This window comes from Moschus berezovskii, chromosome X (genome assembly GCF_049115385.1).
Source record: "Moschus berezovskii isolate FMDL1 chromosome X, NW_MosBer_1.0, whole genome shotgun sequence".
NCBI classification, from domain to species: Eukaryota; Metazoa; Chordata; class Mammalia; order Artiodactyla; family Moschidae; genus Moschus; species Moschus berezovskii.
Window position 1 is genome coordinate 65071590 of NC_142488.1, and position 6103 is coordinate 65077692.

Below are 6103 nucleotides of genomic sequence, written 5' to 3' on the forward strand. Positions count from 1 at the left end.
AGACAAATGATACATTAGGAAAAATAATTTCAGTATGATAGCTAAGGATTAGTACTGATTTATAATAAAAAGGGAAATTGGTAAAAATGCTGTATATATCATAAATATATGATAAGCATGTATGGCTAATATTACTACAGTGCCCAATTTATAATGGTTGGACTTAAACAATTTTTTGACTTTAAGATAGTAGAAAGTGATACTTATTCAGTACTTCAAATTTTAAATTTTGATCTTTTTCTGGGCTAGCGATATGCTGAGCAGTGATATGCTGGTTATGCTGGGCAGCAGCAGTGAGCTGCAGTTCCCAGTCAACTACATCTTGAGGGTAAATAACCCAGATACTGTTAACAATTCTGTACCCAGACAACCATTCTGTATTTCAGTATTCAATAAATGACATGAGATATTATCACTTTATGATAAAATAGACTTTTTGTTAGATGATTTTGCTGAATTGTAGGCTAATGTAAATTATCTGAGCATGTTTGAGGTAGTCTAGGCTAAACTAATGGCACCCCACTCCAGTACTCTTGCCTGGGAAATCCCATGGATGGAGGAGCCTGGTAGGCTACAGTCCATGGGGTCGCTAAGAGTCGGACACGACTGAGCGACTTCACTTTCACTTTTCACTTTCATGCATTGGAGAAGGAAATGGCAACCCATTGGAGAAGGAAATGGAACCTGGTGGGCTGCCGTCTATGGGGTCGCACAGAGTCAGACACGACTGAAGCAACTTAGCAGCAGAAGCAGGCTAAACTATGCTGTTTGGTCGGTTATGTGGATCAGATGCATTTTCCACTTAGGATATTTTCTACTTAGGATGAATTTTTTGGGGACATAACCCCATCATAAATTGAGGAAGATCTGTCGTCTATGAAGTGCTATTATAAATGTTTTTAAAGGTAAGTGCCCCAATTAAAACATATGCAAAGGACATGAATAGACAATTCGAAGGAGAAAACTTTTGACTGGTAAACATAACAATAATAGTAATCAGAGTGAGTAATCAACCTCACAAGTAATCAGAAATAAAAACAATGATATCTCATTTTTTGCCTAGCAGAATGTCAAAGATTAAACATTTTATAATATTAAGTGTGGATGAAGATGGTGTGAAATGGGCACACTTGTATGCTACTGGTACAAATTGATAGAACCATTTTAAGGTAATCTGACAACATGTATCAAAAGCCTCAACATCCATATTGTTTGACCAACAAGTTCACATATAGAAATTTATTTTAAGGAAAATAAGTGGACAAATTTGCAAAAATGTACCTACTAAATATATAAAGATGTTAATCTTGATTGTATAATATTGAAATACTGAAAAATCAGAAAAAATAACTTCAACAATAATTAGTTAAATACAGTACATCCACATAATGGACTACTACATAGCCATTAGAAATGAGTAGCTAAAAAATGGGTAGATCTGGAAATATGTTTTTTAATAGAAAGGCAATCTATAAAATAGTACATATTCTATTTTTATATTAAGATACATAGAAAAAAGTCTAGATGAGTATGCATGCAAATAAAATGAAAGGATTGTTAGTCATTTTGACTTCTTCACCTCTTTCTGTTTTGTCTTGAATATTTACAATATGCATATATTACTTGGTATTGGGAGAGGGGCAATTTTTATTTTGAAAGAAAAGTTGGTTTGAATCTGGAAAAAAACAAAAATGAATATCTCCCCAACAACTTATTCCTTCCATGTTTCAACAAGTCTACTCTCTTCTTTCTTTCTTTCTTTCCTCTCCCCTGTGTATTCTTTCAAGCTTTTTATAAGCCAGAGAGTGCTTACTTCTAACGTCTAGGAAATGAATTCTCAAAACAGTTTATCCCATGATGACATTCAGTGCCACACTAGAACCCAAGGAAGCAACCCCTGAATAATTCTCATTGAGTTTCTCCTCAGCCTAATTACATCTCTCTCATGTGCTTTTTACATATATGTGATGTTCACTTAATTTTTATCACTTCCTTAAAAGAATATTCCAATTTTCCTTCTGTTCATTTATTCAGCAAAATGTATTGATCATCTACTATATGATGATCATCTACAGTAGAATGACCATCTGCTATATTTCCCAGATATAAAATGGTGGCTGGGAATAGATCAGTGAATCACAAACCACAAGTCCCTGCCCTTGTGGCAAGACAGACATTGACCAAAGACTTATAAACGTAATGAACATTACAAAGGAGACATGGGATATATAAAAGGAACATTTAACCCAGAGAAGTTGCCATTTTTAGCTGCGACTTGAGCTGAAGGCAAAGTGATGGTTAGAGAGGGAAGGAAGATACGGGACGAGCCCCGAGGGAGGGAATAACCTATACAAATTACCTGGGGTCAGAAAATGGAGACTAGGAAACCGAAAGAATAGCTTGTTTTCTCTAGAAAATCATTCTATTTTATTTTCTTCATAGCACTCATCACACTGGAATTTATCTTGTCTATTTGCTTATGATGTTTACTGATTGTATTTCTATGTTTATAGTCTGTCAGTCTTCCCACTGGCCCACTCTCAGTGTAAAGTTCTGTGGGAACTGAGGCTTAGCCCCACTCCTTCACCACTGTATTTTCCAAGCCTGAAATACATAATAGACACTCATCAGTATTTCTGGACTGAATCAATGAATTGCTGTGGTGTGCTTAGTTGCTCAGTTGTGTCCGACTGAGTGGGTTGCCATGCCCTCCTCCAGGGGATCTTTCCAACCCAGGGACTGAACCCATGTTTTCCACATTGCAAGCAGATTCTTTACAGTCTAAACCACCAGGGAAGCCCAAATCAATGAATTAACTTGTAGTTCAACTTAGAGATTTTGGAACTTATCCTCAGAGCAATGGGAAGTTGTTGAAGAGTTTTAAAAGGGTTACTTAAAAGCAATCTTTATGGCTGCTATGTGTTCATTTATTTTTTTTGCATTTTCTTTATGGTGGATTTATTTACTGTTTTAAGAGTCCAAACTCCTTTATTTTTAAGAAATTCAACAGGCTTTGTGGTATCCTCCCAAATATCGTTTTATTTAGTTTGGATACTGCCGCTAATGTCTTTGTTAAAAATTTTTTGCACAGGAATTACTGAACAAAATCAATTAACCAGAAAACCTCTATCTGCTTCTTAGCACTTCCATTTTGCTTAAGTTCATTCCTTTAGGCGTTCATAATGATACTCAAAACATGAATGGATTTTAAATGTTTTCTTCAGTTTGCCCTGAGAAATGGGCAACAGGATGGGAAGAGACAGCTGAGCTCATTCATTCATTTATTCATTGATTCAGTTAAGTCTTTCATTCAACAGTATTTACTGTGTGCCATGGCACTGTGCTAGGTCTTGGGGCTACAGATGTAAAAGACATAGTCTCTGTCTTGAGGAAGTTCAGAATCTAGAAGAAAGGCATCCTGGGAGGATATATTTCATCTGCAGTCATTTTGTGACAATATGTGGAAGCTAAAGCTGATCTGTTGGTTCCATTATAGGGGCGCCAGCAACACTTTTTAGGAAGTCAGCCGCAAGTTTGTATTTATAGAGTGTTTGAGGTCTTAAAAATAAATGAAAGATTAGAGAGTAAAGCACACAAAGTGTAAGAGTAAATCCCTTTTATTCCTTACCATCTGTGGAAGATATTTTTAACCTAAAAACCTTAAGAACATCTGGTATATTTGCCTTAGACTAGTTAAAAAAAATTACAGTTGGTCTCATTCCTAGCAGCACAATGCCATGTTTATACCAGCATTGCTATTTAAGACCTAGTTACTCTAAAACTCAGTTCATCTCTTTGAAAAGATATATAGTGATGTGTATGATTTCTCCAACCAATGCCCTGTAAGTTAATTAACTGAGGTTGCTTTCCTCCAGTAAAATATACTCTAGAAAAAAATAAGAAGTGTTATTGCAAATATTCAAACATAATAGAAATAAAATATGTACTAATGCCTGGTTAATTACATTAGTAGTGGGGTAACTGAGTAGATTCACTGTCATATCTTTTTTCCCCAGATATTACAGCAACAATTAAAAGAGTTCCCTTTCCATTCTATGCTTTTGGGGGATATAAAAAATAACCTGCCTAAGGAAACAATATCAAGCACCTTATGTACATCAACGTTTCAGATGTTCTGGTTTAGAAAGCACAGGGCAGTTTTCCAGCTCGTGCCAGAAACAACCAGGAAGTGATCTTCCTGTAACAAATGAAGTGCAATATAGCAGAGAGAAGACAGAAAGCTTGGATTTAGAGAAGAAATACCCATCTTATCGCTAATTATTAATCTATTTTAATAAATACTTTTTCACTTATTTAAAATGGCAAATAGCTAAATGTTTTAAATAGATTAAGCTGACTATGCACTTTCCCTGGCATCAAGCAACTTTATACCAAGTTTCTGTTTAGAGAGATAACTCTGTCCATGCTTATCTCTGTCCTCTTCAGTCATCATGAAAGCTTCAAGCTCATCTGGTCCCACACCCATTTAAACTTTCATTTCCATAGAGATCAGCTGTAAATACACTTCTACTACCACCTATCCAGTTTTACAGCCTCTCAACACTTTACTCGGAGCCCTCTGGGACTGCACACTCAATACTAACACACTCCCTGCTTTCTCAGTCTATTCATAGAAAGATCTCTCCTTCTCAGCACTTTGAAAAGTGCCAGCTTCCAAAAGACCTCCTCTCCCCTCCAGACTCACTGAGAAATAAAAAATCAAGTACAGACTTGTTTTTCCTCACAAAGCCTTTATATCTCCCCAGAAAGAGAGTTGGGAGGGGCACTTAGATAAAATACAGATTCCTAGGCCTTGCCCTAATAATCTGATTCAGAAATTTTAGGATAGAACCCAAGAATCTGCATTTTATTTTATTATTTTGCATTTTATTTATTTACTATTAATTTTTATTGGAATTTACAACTATACTCCAATAATTCTGTTAGTTACTGCTCTACAGCAAAGTGAATCAACTATATATATATATATATATATTTATTTCCTTTCCATTTAGGTCACCACAGAGCATTAAGTAGAGTTCCCTATGCTATACAGTAAGTTCTCATTAGTTATCTATTTTATATTAATATATAGCAGTGTATATATGTCAATCCCAATCTCCCAATTCATCCTACCCCACCTTCCCACTTGATATCCGTATGTTTGTTCTCTACATCTGTGTCTCTATTTCTGCTTTGCAAATAAGTTCATCTATATCATTTAGATTCTACATATAAGTGATATTATATGATATTTGTTTTTCTCTCTCTGACTTACTTCACTCTGTATGACAGTCTCTAGGTCCATCCGCATCTCTGCAAATGGCACATTTTCATTCCTTTTTATGGCTGAGTAATATTCCATTATATGTGTGTGTGTGTGTGTGTGTGTGTGTGTGTGTGTGTGTGTGTATCACATCTTTATCCAAGGAATCTTCATTTTAAAGAAACTCTCTAGGAGATTCAGATGCAGGTTATCTGCAGAGAAGTGTTTGGAAGATGGGCTTTAGTTAAAACAATACTGTGTCCATAATATGTGCCAAGAACATTATGCACATTATCTCATTTAACTTTTACCAAAAAATTCTTAAGAGATGTTACAAGCAGTTTATAGTTGAGGGAAATGAAGCTTAAAGCAGCAAAACCAAAATTTGCATGAGATCACACAACTGGTAAATAATGGAGATAGATTTGTACTACGTAAGTGCATGCTGCTTCTAACAACCCATATCTCCAAGCTCCTAAACCAGAGCTCAAGTGAATAATACATTAAAAAATGTGTTCTTAAAGATGATTGAAAAGACAGAAAACCTAACTTTGCTGGAAATCATATTCCCCAGAAGGTCTATGTATCTTACAATACTAAAGATATTGAATGGGAATGGTCTTTTCAAATAAAAGTTTTCACCTCCCTCCACCCCGTCCTCACAGATAATTGCAGAAATCAGGTAAAGTCACATATTTCTTTGGCTTAGGTTAATTCCTTGTTTTGTGTTTGTTTGTGGGTTTTGTTTGTTTGTTTTTTATTTTTTTGGCAGGACTTAAAGCACTTGGAAATACCTATGGAAAGGGTACAGTCTCTGACTTCAATAAGGCCTGAACA